The sequence below is a fragment of the Tenrec ecaudatus genome, chromosome 3, assembly GCF_050624435.1.
Source record: "Tenrec ecaudatus isolate mTenEca1 chromosome 3, mTenEca1.hap1, whole genome shotgun sequence".
NCBI classification, from domain to species: domain Eukaryota; kingdom Metazoa; phylum Chordata; class Mammalia; order Afrosoricida; family Tenrecidae; genus Tenrec; species Tenrec ecaudatus.
In genome coordinates this window covers 62,261,486-62,276,742 of record NC_134532.1, presented here as the reverse complement: position 1 = coordinate 62,276,742, position 15,257 = coordinate 62,261,486, and the positions used below count along the sequence as shown (strand labels likewise).

The 15,257-nt window shown below is 42.6% G+C and overlaps 1 non-coding gene across 1 annotated transcript; it reads right to left on the bottom strand.

Annotated features, from left to right (window-relative positions):
• Positions 1 to 11,717: 11,717 nt before the first annotated feature.
• On the bottom strand, positions 11,718 to 11,851 carry LOC142444139 (small nucleolar RNA SNORA42/SNORA80 family). Its single transcript, XR_012783801.1, has one exon. It is a non-coding gene; the product is annotated as a small nucleolar RNA SNORA42/SNORA80 family (small nucleolar RNA).
• Positions 11,852 to 15,257: the final 3,406 nt, after the last annotated feature.

Sequence of the window (15,257 nt, the reverse complement as noted above, 5' to 3'; positions counted from 1 at the left end):
CAATATTATTTGGCTTGATACAAAAAGTTGGGAGAACTGAAAAACAAACAAACAAACAAAACAAAACTGGCAAGCTATGTGACCTTAGAAGCAGTAGGCACGCATCAAATACCCAAGATTGAGTATGGATCCTCCCTTCACCTGTAACTGATCATACAATTAATCAGCTCCGATAGAAAGAAAACCCCCCAGCTCTCAGTCCAGTCCATGTAGCTCATTTTTTTGTTTTGCTTTTCTTTGAAAGAAAAGATCGTTTTCTATTTCTCCATCGTGGCAATTATGTGCCTTGGGTTTTATCTAGATGCAGCTCACCATTTGTTAGCCAAGTTAAAGGTGCTTTATCCTCTCTATCTGGACAGATTTGCCTTGAATTATACATCTCATAAGCATTACCGTCTGTCGTCTTTTAAACAATTGGCTAGAAATTAGAAGGCTCTCCACATTTTGTTGGCCCAATCACTTCCCTCACACTCTATTTCCTAACATTAGACCACTTCACTCTTCTTGTTCAGGCATCCACATTGCCGAGTGAAACTTAGTAAATGGGAGAGGCGCGAGCTGAAATGAAGCCATGTTTGGCTTTGAAGCCTACAGTATTCAAGCGCTCTCTCTCTCTCTCTCTCTCTCTCTCTCTCTCTCTCTCTCTCTCTCTCTCTCTCTCTGTGCGTGTGTGTGTGCGTGCGCGCGTGCTTTCTCTTGAGGAGGAAGATGTCTTAAATGATGTAGATGACCTTTCTGTCTCCCTCTTACCCTCAAATGGGCCCTAAATGGATGGAAAATCCCACAGCTGTCAGTGAGAGGTATCCTGGGACACACAGGTGCCACAGCTGAGGCAGTAATGGGCTATTTCCCTGGCTGGCTTCCCTGGAGAGGATGTAGCTTTTCACATTCCTCTTTGCCTTTATTTCGCATTAGCTTTGAATTTATTTTCTTACTTTTGTGAGCATATTATTTATTGTTATAGAATGCATAGTGCATAGAATTTGCTGTTTGCACTGTAAGTGTGCAATTCGGTGGTAGTCATTGTATTCACGTTGTTGGTTCACCATCACCACTACTTAGAACCTAACAAGAATGAACAACAAAATATGAAATTTATTTATTCAGTCGCACTGGCCACCTATCAAGAGCTCAATAACCACTCGGGGCTAATGGCTGCTGTGTGGAATAGAGCTGAATTTGAGAACATTTCAAACACCTCAGAGAGTTATATTGAGCCGCATTGCTCTGAGTTACAAACTCCTTGAAGGCAGAAACCAGATTGTATTCACTTCTAACGTGGTTTGTCGTGTAAAAAAGAAAACTTGCTGAACAAAGGAATGAGGGGTCTGCCATCTATTTTGAAGGAACTGATCCAGTGGGGCTCTTACTTGGGATTCACACCTTCCCACCTGTGATTCTCGAGTGCACCCAAAGGACAATCCTCTGGGGTTATGATGACCACGGTCACTCATTGGCTTTGTTTCGTAGCGCTGCGGCAACATACCTACTACAAGCAATGACTTTAATCAACAGAAATGTGCTGCTCACAGTGTAGGAAACTAGAAGTCTGAATTCAGGGCACCGGCTCTAGGGGAAGGGTTCTTTCTCTGTTCTCGGAGAACATTCTTGACTCTGCTTTGTACAGCACCTTTCGCATCGATCTCCCTGCGACATCTATCTTGTCTCCATTTGCCCTTGCTTATCTCTGAGTCTAGACTGCTTTTTATCTCATTCAGAAATGACTAGGTTTACACTGACTGATATGTCCTCATTAGCATAACAAAAGGACTGTCTCCGAATTGGATTACAGCCATAGCTTCAGGACCCCAATATTATTTTGGAAGACACAATTCAACCCACAATCCTCACTGGCTGTATCCCATTCATCTGCTTGCCTCACATTGTTCACTTTACTGACTCTTAGCCATGTCCAGGGTCTGATTTGTTTCCCCCACGTTCATTTACACTGCCACTACAAAGTCTCCTGAACTTCTGACCTCTGAAAGACACCAATGCAAATAAAAGCAGGCATTTGGCTCCATATCTGCTCTGCTGCTGGGACAGTGTGTACATAAGAATCATGTCCACGCAGACAGAAGCTGCCCACATACTGCCCAGACAAGACAACATTCCAGCTTGACTGGCAAGCACCAGAGCCCCACAAGAACAGCTGTCTTCAACACCAACCTGGTATTTGTCCTGCTGCCAAGCATGCCTCCTCACCACGGCCCAGTGTGATCCAGGCCTCTGAGTAAGAGAGTGCACTTGGACTATAGCCCTGGGTGAAAGCAACGGTTGCACGTTAGATGGAAACGTCTGCTGAGGCATCCTGCTGCTGCTTCCCCACAGTTCAAACTAAGGACCGATCACCCAGTCAACAAAACTGGGACGCTAGTTCTCTAAAGCGAAGATCTCTTGGTTGCTCTCTTCGTTCTCAGTGTGCTATAACAGAAACGTCGCAAACAGAGCACAGTCTGGAAGGCTCAGATCAACTCGAGGGTCTGGATCTGGGGTCCCTTGGAGATCAGATGTGTCTTGACGTTATTTTTGGCTTAGACGCAATGGATGTCCAATTGTCTACAGATGGGCTTTGGGTCTCCACTCCACCCTCTCTCTCATTCACATTGATAAGATTTTTTTGTTCTGGAACTTTGATGCCTGATACCTGGTCCCATCAACACCTCATGGTCACACAGGCTGGTGTGCTTCTTCCATGTGGACTTTGTTGCTTCTCAGCTAGATGGTCACTTGTTTATCTTCAAGCCTTTAAGACCCCAGATGCTATATCCCTTGATAGCCAGGCACCATCAGCTTTCTTTACCACATTTGCTTATGCACCCATTTGTCTTCAGTGATCATGTCAAGAAGGTGAGCATCACAGAATGCAGGGTTATTAGAACAAAGTGTTCTTGTGTTGAGGGAGGACTTGAGTAGAGGCTAATGTCTGTCTGCTACCTTAATACTTAACATATAAATATATGTACATAGATCTATTTCCCTATCATAATATATAAATATATTTACATATATACATGCCTGTTTTTAGACCTCTATAAACGTCCTTTGCCTCCTAGTTCTTTCCTTTATTTCCTTTTACTTTCCTCTTGTCCCACTATCATGCTCTGCCTTCATTCAGGTTTCAGTAATTCCTCTTGACTACATTGCCTGCCTCATTGTCAATTTTAGATCACTTGTGGTTCCCTTGTCCCTGGGTTGGTTGAAACTCTCTGTCCTTTCCCCCTCTCCCTCTCCCATGTCCCCACTGGAACCATCTGTCCCATTGTTTTTTCCTCCAGGTTGTTTATCCTGATAGATAGACATGCAGAGACAATAATAAGAAAAAAACAAAACATAAAAAACCAATGACAAAAAAAGAAAAGCCTACAAAGTCCTTGTTGACCTTCAGGAGTGTTTTCAGGTCAAGTATGATGGGGTGCCACGCCTGGCCCCAAAGTAGATTTTTGGTATTCCCTGGGGACTTCATTTCTTTTACACCCCTTGCTGCTCTGTTGCATGCCCTTACTGTTTCACCTGTGTGGTGAGGTCAAATTGGCCACAATTCCTGCACTGTGTCTCCTGCGTTGTCCCCCATAGTACTATAGGTCGGTGAGGGACATTGTGTCTCCTAGTGGGGCTGGCCCTATGGTCCTCTATGTGTATTGGCTGTTCCTAGCAAGAATATCATCGTTGGGGCTTGGTGGGCCAGGATGTGTTCCACTCTCCCCTTCCCTCTTTGTTTGTTCCTATGTGCTCTGATCAGATGCTCCCCTCCCTGAGCTGTCCTCTGAAGTTAATTCTTCTGGGGAAAGAGAGGGGATGTCCATGGAGTTGGGATTGGGGCCAGCCTCTCAGACCTCTTTTCTCAGCCATTTTCCAGAGTCAAAGAGCACTGGGCTCTCTCTTTGGTAGACTCATAGGAATGCTTCTTCAAACTCCCTGCAGCTTACTGCACTGAGGAGTCAGCTACCACATTATCTGCCTGTGGTTTCACTCTTTCTCTAGCCAACCAGTATTCTGTTATTTGGAGTGCAGGTCAGATGGTCCTCTCAGGGGATGCTGGTGGGGTCATTGTAGACCCACAAAGATGGTGCTTCACTGGATGATCTCACAGGAAGCCGTGGTGGTTTGGAGCATCTCAGAGGGTGTGTGTGTGTGTGGGGGGTCTCTGCAACAATTGGGTGCTACAGAGGGTGAATGGGTATGCCCGCTTTGGTGTAGAGCACCATAGATAGTGGTCGGAATTACCCAGTTAGCAAGATCACTGCATAGGTTGGGCAGAGGTTCCCACAGCAGCATAGAGCACTTGAGAGGTCTGGTGGATCTGCCTTAGGTCATGTGAAGCACTGTTGCAGGTCGGAGGAAGTTCCCTCAGCATCCTGTAGGGCCCCGGATGACAGGCAGGGGATTCCCCCAGCCACCTGGAGCACCCTGGACAGCAGGGAGAGGTTCCCCCAGCTGAATGGAACATCACAATGGCCGGGAAGGACTTCCCCCAGCCACTTAAAGGGCCTTGGAGGTAGGCAGGAGTTCTCCCAGCTGTTTGAAGGGGTCATCTCCCAGCCATATGGGGTGTGACAGAAGGCAGGTGGGATTACCCAGCCACATGTAAGGTCACAGAGAGCGGCTAGGTGTTTCCCCAGAGGCTTAAAGTGCCTTGGAGGGTAGGTTGGAGTTCCCCCAGCCATTTGGGTTCAGCAGGAAAACAGGTGGAATTTCCCCAGCCATGTGTAAGGCTGAAGAAGGCGTGCGGACAGGAGTTCCCATAACCGAGTGGAGGGCAGGTGGAGTTGCCCTAGGTGGAATAGAGAGGCCTGAAGGCTGGCAGTGGTGTGTGAAAGAAAGGGAAGAAGAAGAAAAAATCAGAGAGGGGGGGGGGGAATGAGCGCACTGAGACTGTGGCAAGAAACAGAGACGAGAGAGGGGAGAAAAAGTAAAGAATAGCTGAGCCCTGATCGCTTGACTGTGGGACTGGAAAGATTAAACCCTAGCAAAAGGCGGTGGTCAGCTGTGGTTGTGTTGAAGTAACGCTCATGGACTGGCCAAAGAAGCCCGCACCGGTTGAGACTTCGGCAGTGCTAAGGCTAAGCACTAGCTGGGCTCCACAAGAGTAAGACAGAAGCTCACAGCTCCTCAAAACCTCGTGGATCTGTGGCTACTTATATTTATGATGCTCCTCCTGTGACCTGGAGGAGTGGAGTTTCCCTCTCAGTGGCTTTCCTGTGCTGAATTCTGTGAAATCCCTCTGGTGTGTGTTACTCAGTCACCACCTTGCTGGAACTCCCCCATCCCAAAAGTCTTAAATCAATTCCAAATCCAAATTCCATCCTGGTGCAAACATCTTTTTCATCTCTGGATCTAAAAACAAGTTATCTGCTTCCAAAGTAAAATGATACAACACGCAAAATAATACTACTAATAATTGGTATTTTGGCCCCAAATGTAAGAAATTAGAAAGAAGAAATAATGGGCGCCAAAGAAGTATAAACCCAACATAATACTTTATAGTAGCTCTCAAGTCTTGAAAGTAATTCTCTGTTCTCTGAGACAATCTTGACAATGGTCCTGCACCCCAAGACTTGGGTGTTGACTGTTCTCTCTTGATCCTGAGGTGAGGTCCCTCAGTTCTAGGTTTAACTCTGGCTTCTAGACCCACTAAGGCAGCACCTAGTTCACTGGCTTTCAATGGTCCCCTTCTAGTCCAACTGAGTGGTGACTCAACCCTGGGAAGCCATATCCTTCTGCCCCTTGGGCATAGCAGCCCCACACTTTCAGCTATGAGTCTCGAATTTGAACTCATTCCCCTGACACTCATAAACTCTTGCCTACACTCTAGAACCCAGGTGGTGAAGACCTGACTTTAAAACCCAGGTGGCTGGGGTCCTACTCTTTGAAACCTCAGAGGTTGTGGCCCTACCATGTGAGACTGAGGCAACTCTCCTCCATGTGCTCTTAATCTAGGCAGTTTCTGCTTCCTGGCTCCTTGGCCCCTTTGCTCCTCATGCCTCTTGGGCCTGTCCAGGTTGTGCCATGCTCATGCAAGTATTGCAAACCTCTTACCTCTACTGAGTAATGCCCAGAGCCACCACATTCTGTCAGTAACCCTCCTGTATTCAGCTCTCTCGCTCCATGGTGGGCTCCCATACCATCTCACTATGGTCTCCTGGTTCTGCTGCTCCAATTTCTCTGCCACAGAATCCTGAAATACTTGTCCAGTATTTCAGGAGCCCTAGTGGCATAGGGGTTACTCATTGGGCTGTTAACTGCAAGGTTAGCAGATAGAAACCACCAGTCACTCCTTGGGAAAAAAGATGAGCCTTTTCACTGTCCTAAAGAGTTATACTCTTGAAACCCCATGGGCACATTTCCACCCTTTCCTATAGGGTTGCCATGAGTCAGCATCACCTTAATGACAGTGAGTTTGGTTTTCGTAACTTCCTTCGGATCTCTCACCAGAATAGCCTTTAATAGTCACATTTTAACAACCATTCCCTCAAGAAAAAAATAATATATTTTTTACTATTGGGTACTGTAAAAGACTTCCAGCCTTCGCCCATTATCCAATTCCAAAAGCTTTTCCAAATTTTAGGTACCTGTTAAAGCAGCACCCCCATTCTTTTTTCCCAAGTTCTGTCCTAATGAACTGGTGCAGCTGTACCAGACATGTTACAAGTGGACAGCTCAAACGAACAAAACTGCTTTCTTTCACAGCTGTTTGCCGTTGTCATTGAGTGCACTGATGTCAGTTCCAACCCATAGCGGCCCTAAGTATGTTGTTCTGTAGCGCTTCTACATGTTTAGTGTCCATTGTGTCTTCTTTCTTTCTCATGTCTTACATTTGTAGTGGAAATATATTTTCCTTTTTTGCTTGTTTTTCAATTTTACTTTGGAAGCAGATAACATGTATTTAGATCCAGAGATGAAAAGGAATTTTGCAACAGGAAGGAATTAGGATTTGGGGTTGATTTGAGACTTTGGGGTTGAAAGTGTCGCGCATGTGGCTCTTCTTTCTTGGTGGTGGTCAGACTCCATCCTTCTTTCTTCACATCTCTTTCCTTGTAAGATGAAAGGTGATGTAGGCCACATCTTAAGAAAACTCACTTTATTTACATCAGACCAAGGCCATGACCAGAGTAAAGGTGTTGAATACTAACCTAACTAATTACTACTTATTCGCTGATCTTATCAGATCCCATCCCTGATTACATCATTACATCCCTGATTACATCATAGCTGCCAAATTACGTCATCAACTGCCAAACCACTGAGATTCCTGACCCAGCCAAGTTGACACATATTTGGAGCTGAGGGCCAGGTGGGGAGGCTAGTCAGTGAGGAAACATCTTGACATCTATGACAGATGTCAAGGAGACCGAACACAAGGAAAGCAAACATTTCACTGGATGGGAACTAGTAGGGCTCTAAATGAAATTGATATCATTCATAAATTTTGCATACAATAATTATCTTGTTTTTACTTTTACTTTGGACAGAATGGGTATAACTTTACATTCGGTTTTTTCATTGACCACGTAAGAGAACGCCAGCGGCCGTACCCTTGTATCTCACGGCAATCACTCTCACGTCCACTGGGTTTCAGTGATATAGTCTAATGAACTGTGAAGACACGGCATCAATGGACAGAAGGTGAAAGTGAATGCAGAGGTTTAAACATTTTAATGTTTTGAAGATGAAAAACACGGATACCAATCTACAAAGGGTCCCCAAAATAACATCATGTTGCAAATAAATGAAATTATTTCCAACTGTCTTGTAAGTACTATTTCAGTTGCTTATCTCAAGCCCAAAGAACAAAATTATCTGTTCCAAATCAATTCTTTTTATTTACTAATTTCCAAATATGAGCTTTGTTTTAATGTCCAAATGTAACTGTAAATTTTTATTTCTTTTAAATTATTCAAATGTATTTGCTGCAGTAGAACTAAATTTAGAGGGTGAAATAATTTTATATTCAGGTAAAATGAAATGAGAACAACTACGTGGAGTGTGAAAACAAAAGCTCACAGACGATAAAAGGATTTGTAAATCCCTAAAGACAATTCCAGTTACAAAGTAAAGGAGGAACTGGTGTAGTTACAGAACTTCTAAATCGACAGGCAGCCGAGTTGATTTCAAGAGCTCAGGTGAAGGGAGGGGCAGCATACAGGAAGAGAGAAGTAGGCAAAGAATGGGTGGGAGGGGACCCTGGAAGGATTACAAAAATTCAAGACAACAGAGGTGAATACGGTTATGCACACAATCCTGCAAGAGTAACGATTTTCCAGTAGATGAGACATACATAGGACACATGGGCTGAGTGGGAGTGGGAGGGAGGCTGGGTATATACATATTTGACAGAGAATATTTTGTACCTAGGTATTTGCTTTTGCTGCAATGGTATATATACCCATGGATACGGTGGCCCATATAGAAGGCAAAGTTATGAACACTTCTTGGCCGTAATCAGGCAGCCTGGGGAATGAGTCACTAGGTCTGGGACATCACACTTATAGTCTTGGGTGACATCAAAATCAGTTGGTTTAGCATGTTCCGCAGAGGCCACAGCTTGATTTGGTGAGCAGCACCCGGGGCCTTAAACACTTGTAAGCAGTCATCTTACAAGTGCAACTCTTGGGTCACCCCCCCACCCCCGTCCAGAGAAGAGAAGAGCAACGACACTAGAAGACACGTGCAAACAGTTCATCCCATGGACTGATGGAAGGGTCGTATGGACGTCCATCTCCAGGGCCCTGAGACCTAAAGAAGTGGATGTTGCCCAGCTACCATGACCAACTGCTTTGAACGGGATTGCATTAGAAGGCTTGGACAGAGCGAGAGAAAGACATAGTACAAAACTCAAAATCCTGAGAGATATTGGGCCTGCCAGCCAGATACAGACTGAGAGAACTCCCCAGACTGGCTCTTGGTCTAGAGCCGAACTTGCCTTTGCTGCACATATTTCAGCCAAATAACAGTCAGATCTATAAGGGAAATACTACCGTTGATGTGTGCACAGCTGAGAATTATCGATTATTTGGGACTGAAGCGGCAACATTTACTCAAGGACAAAGTTCAGGAGGGTTAAAAAGAAGGAGGGATGGAAGCCGGGAACACAGGGTAGGGAGGTGGGGAGGTGATGTTACATTGAGGATCTATCATGAGGGAGGTTTAAAGAGAGAGGGAGAATCACTGAAAAACGATGGCCCGCTCTGTAAATTCTTCACCCAAGTGACACACGTAAAAAAGCTTTAAAAAGTCGAAATTTATGTCCTTTTTACAATTTAATGAATCAGAAAAGATTTCTTCCATTGAATGCTTGAATTTAATGGGTACAAAACATTGAACTAGTTTTGCTGGTATTGAAATTACTAAAAGCAATATGAATATAACAGGATTTGTTCCAAACTCTGGATTCATTCCTTGCTGCAGTAAAAAAAAAAAATTAGTAACATAGAAAATGAAACTAGAATCTGAAATGTCACATTTGCAGACCCTAAAAATAACAAAAATAGAGATTTTGCTTTATGGCATAATTTTCCTTCCAATGATGTAAATTCTTCCATTGAAAGGGGATCATGTGATTGCCACATCATAGAGGACCTTTGACATCCATGTTGAAAGTTTATGGACGGTAAACAAGCAAAGTTCTGTAGCCAGAATATGTGACCAGGGTGAAAAGCTAATAGAGCCAACGAAAAGAGGGAGTAGCTGCTGTATTCTCCAACAGCCAGCTCTGTATACTATTCTCTGACAAGCCATTCAACCCTAAATCATTTCATTTTCAATTTACTCCAGCTAGATCTTCTGATGGATAGGACTTGAATGTGATTAATAAATATGAAAACAGTTCAATTCATGGAGATGTCATGTTTTCATAATTAAACTAAATACATGTTTTGGTTTATTTAATGAATTAAACATGTTAATAAAGCATATCCATGTCGAAGCACTGTTTTTCAATGCAAAGTTGCTGCCATTATAATTTCTGAGCCTGGCCTTTCTTTACATGGAAAAAATACAGAATTTAGGTCCCCATTAAATGGAAATTGAGGGTTTACTTGTTGCTCATGATCCATTTTTACCAGGTCAATCTCACATTATAGTAACACAGAAACAAAGGGACAGCCCATTGTGCAGATTTAATTAAGGTTTGAAGAATCAATAAGCTTAGTAAGTAATAAAGTTCAACCAACTATTTTCAGTGAAATAAGTATAGCTTCATATTGCAATTTGTCTTTAGATTCCTCTCTTGATCTTTCTCATCTGAATACTGTTTTAAGATACTTATTTCCAGCAGGTGGAAACCTGTTGAGTGATTTATCACATTTACTTAGCTTAAACAGTCATATCAAATCAAATGCTAGGTAAGGACCTCATTATTTGCATGAAGTTTGCAAAATGTATTTTTCTAAGTGCAGAGGCCAGCCTTATGATAATGCTGCCAATATGTCAGGGGTTATAAAAGTATACAACAGAAAATGTTAGAGTAGAACAAATACATCACTTTCATATCATGTGCTACACATGCACTTAATTTTGTAGGCCATAGAACAATAAATCATTGTCCAGAAGCAGTTGATTTTTTTCTACTGTTCAGTTACTATTCATATTTTCTGTTACTTCTACTCACCGATGGGCAGTTCTTAAAAACATACTTCAGTAACGATCGAGTATTAAAATGTCTCTGATGCATGCTGGGAAGCACATACTGTAGCACCGAGCGCCATCCTGGAATTGTATACTCAGATCCTGAAAGCCTCCGAAAATATTACTGAAGACCAGCCATAAATAGGGGAACCCAAAAGAGAAGCTGCAAGCGTTGTAATGAGATGCAAACACTATGATATGTTTGATATGTTCCAGTATTTTCATCAAACCGGCCAAGCTCTCCAAGATTCAGGAGTAAAAGTAAAGACATGTACAACTCTTTACCAGTATCAGCAGGCTCATAATTTAAGAGAATGTTTTGAAAATCACAGCTGCTTATCAAGTAGTTTGCCATCACATAACATTGGGGGGGGGGGGGGAAGAAAAGAAAATGATGGAAGTTTCTAGAAGTTGTCATTGATGATCAGAGCTCAATTTCATGTGACCACATGTTTCAATGTTCTTTCAAATAGATTTTCCTTTTGAAACAATACAGATATGCTCAGGGAAGAATGCATGATGGCATCTAAGAAATTAAAGCAAGTTTATCCTGATAACATAAATACACACCTTTATGGAGAATAATTTCATTCTTCATGAGAACTATGCTTGTAGATTCAGGAAAGACAGATCTTACTCTTGTAGTCATGCGCAATTGAGTCTATAATAGAAGATAAAATATTGTGCATATTTCCCAATGTTGAAATTGCTTTATGCATATTTCTAACTTTGATGATCACAAATAGTACAATAGAATGCTCATTTTCCCCCTAAAGAGAATTAAAACCCTTAGCATAGAACAATGATTGAAGAAAGACTCAATTCATTATCCTTATTATGTATGAAAATAGATGTTATTTGGCAGCTTAATTGTGATGAAATCATTGGAGAATTTGTGAAAACAAAGAATAGAAAGAAATGTTTTAAAATATAACATATTAGAAATGAAAGATTAATCCAAAAATATAGAAAATTTTTGTAATATTTGTTTTCTGATTATTGGATTCTCGTGGCATCTCTTTATACATTTATAATTAGAGCATTTATTATAAAACAAGCATTAAAATTGGTAATAGTCAATTTTGTTTCTACACTGTGCAACCCACTTCAGTGCCTTAAGCCCCCCGGGCAAAGCCAGGCAATGGTCCGGGGTGACAGTTTGCTTTAGCGCGGGACACTTTGAGAGGCCCATGGGACCGGACCTGCCACAAATCCAAACCCATGCCCAATAGTCAATTTTTTGTACTGGGAAATGAGCATAGTTGTACATTGACTATTCAAGCAATTTAGTTCATACTCTTTCGTTGAATATGTGGAATAGTCTTTTTACAGCAAATATGGTATTTAAAGTCTTAGGACCTCTGTCCATTAAAAATGCATAGTCCATTTCATCGCATTCTGCTGAAATGTCATCTACTTTTGCATTGAATCACTAATATTTTTAAAAAGTTAGAAAATGGTTAGGAAAGACACACACTAAAGCAAACTCACTGACTACAGCCATCAAGTGCACTCTGACTCATAGCAACCCTGTGGGACAGGGTAGAGCTGCCCCGTGGTTTCTGAGGCTGTCACTCTCGATGGAAGTCAGGAGCCTCATCTTTCTCTTGAGGAGCAGCTGATGGTGTTGAACTACTGACTTTGTGATTAGCAGCCCAAAGCATACCCAGTACACCACTCTGACTTACACACACACACACACACACACACACACTCACTTTCCATATCCCACTTGAACATGTATGCATTCAGGGGAGGAGAAGGCACTGCAGATGGTCAATGCTAGAGTCCTAACATGTCTTAAATTCAGCCCGGGCACAAAAGCAGAATGGACTGCAGTGTCCTGGGTGAATGGTTACCTGGGTAAGCAGGCTGAGTCTCTTACAGAGCATCCTGTCCTAGGAAGGAAGGCTGCCTTCTCTCTCAGAACTGCCCACCTTCTCTTGTGAACTAACCTGGGCAAGCCTCACAGATGTTTCATGTAAAAGAAATTAGGGGCGCTCCTGCTTTCTCCCCATTTCTATGACCTCTGATGCCCAAACAGGTACTTCAAAATAGTAGTCAAGTTTTCGAGGTTTTGCTTTCAAGCCCCTCAGATTGATCTCGGTTCTTTTAAGGGAGCCCTTTAATGCATCCTGTCCCAGCAGATATCTATCTTTCTCCTCACTTTCCCATCGATTCTCCACCCCTGCTTTATTGTATTAGCCTTCTAGGGTTTTTGTAACAAGGTGCTACAAATTAGGTGGCTTATAAAAAACAAAAGAAATATTGCCCAATAGTATAAAGGCTAGAAGTCTGTGATCAGCATTACCAGTAGGGCCATGCTATTCCTGAAAGTTCTAGAGGGAAACCCCTCTTTGTGTCATCTAGATTCTGTTAATTCTAGGTATTCCTTAGCTTGCCTGCAGCTTAACTCTGTTGATACAATGCTACCTTCCTTCTTTGTGTCTCTCCGTGTCACTTCTCTTTTGTAAGGATCCTAGTCAAATTCAGAAGAGCTTTGATGCTACAGTGGGATATGCAGTGAGCTGCTACCTGCAAGGTCAGTAGGTCAAACATAGCAGCTGTTCCATGGGAGAAAATCGAAGCTCTCTGCTTCCACCAAGGTTTAAAGCCTCAGAAACTCGAAGGGGCAGGTCTACTCTGTTCTATAGGGTAGCTATGAGCCAGAATCCACTCACTGGCAGTGATTCTGAGTCATATTAGATGAGAGAAAAGTGACCCAACAGGATGTGCTAATTACAGAACAATATCATTGATATCACATGTAAGCAAAAATTTGCTGAAGATCATCCAACAATGGCAGCAGTACATGGGCAGGGAGCTGCCAGAATTTCAGGCCAGATTCAGAAAAGGCCATGGAACAAGGGATATCAGATGGATCTTTGCTGAAAGTAGAGAATATCAGAAAGATGTTCATTTGCATTTCATTAATGAGGCAAAGGCATTTAACTATGTGGATCATAATAAACTACAGAAAGCCTTGAGAAGAATGGGAATTCTATAACACTTCACTGTGCTCATGAGGAACCTGTGCATGGATTAAGAGGCAGTTGTATGAACAGAAGGAAATACTGCATAATTTAAAACCAGGAAAGGTGTGCATCAGGCTTGTAACCTTTCTCCGTACTTATTCAATCTACATGCTAAGCAAATCATACTTATTCAATCTGTATGCTGAGCACATCATCAAAAACGCTAGACTGTATGAGGATGAATGTGGCATCAAGATTGGAGGAAGGTTTATTAGCTGTGATCAGCAGATGACACAACCTGCGTTGACACAATCCTGAAAGTCAGGATTGAAGCACTTGCTGAGGAAGATCAAGGATTCCAGTCTTCCGTATGTATTGCCACTCAACATACCGAAACCCAAACTCCTCACACTGGACCGATAGGTAGCATCATGATACGTGGAGAAAAGGTTGACGCTGTCAAGGATTTTGTCTGGCTTGCATCCACAATCAATGCTGATAACAGCATGGAGACAGCAGTCAAGAAATGAAATGACCTAATTCTCACTGGATAACTGCTGCACAAGACCTCTTTAAAGTGCTGAAAAGCAAGGACGTTACCTTGAGAACAAAGATGCCCCGACCCAAGCCATGGTGTTTTCAACAACCTCATCTGCATGTGGAAGATGGACATTGACTAAGGAAGACCTACACACATTCATGCATTTGAACTATGGCACTGGCCAAGAATATGGAAAGTACCACGAACTGCCCAACGAACAAATCTGTCTAGGAAGAAGTAAAGTCAGAATGTGCGTTAAAGGCAAGAATGGTGAGACTTAGTCTCACATACTTTGGACATGTTGTCAATAGTGATTAGTCTGTAGAGAAGGGCAACATGCAAGGCAAAGTGGGAGAGCAGAGAAAAAGAGAAAGGGTCACAATGAGATGGCTGTAACAATGAGCACAAACAACAAGAATTTTGAGATTCATTCAGGACCAGACAGTGTTTCAATCTAGTGTACATAGAGGGGCTATGAGTTGCAACTGACTTGTAGGCATCTAGCAACAACAACTAATAAACTCTCAGGTTAATTTAATTGATAACATCTTCAAAGATAGTATTTCCAAATAAGATTACACTCATAGGTATTGTGGGTTAGAACTTCAACGTATACTTAAATACTCACCTCAGATTCATGCACAAATGGTTTTATGTGGACCAAGCATTGTCAAGTAAACTGGATTTTAGATTCTGACCCTTTAGGCGGCCTGTGTAAGGATGTTGGAATACTTTCTAAATCCCAAACATATATGATCATGCTGCTTTTCCTGGGGTGCCCAAGAAGTATCCTCCCAAGTGGCCAAAGACACAGGTTTCACATTATTCAGAAAGGAACTGGGGTGGGGGTGGGAGGAGTAGAGGTCTACCACAGGAGTCTAGCTATTGACCCTCAAATTGGAAGAGGCATTTTATTAAGCAATGCCTGCATTTAATAAGTGCGTTCACGTGGCACCGGAGCTTATGAGCATTGAATTTGAACTTCAGTGTATCATCCGTGAAGAAGAAAGATTTAAATTCAGCCGAGCCAGACGTGAAACATCCAAGTATAAAGAGAGCCAAAAGAAAGCCAAGGTGGGTCTCCATTTTCGGTTTAGGCCTGTCTGTCTAGAATA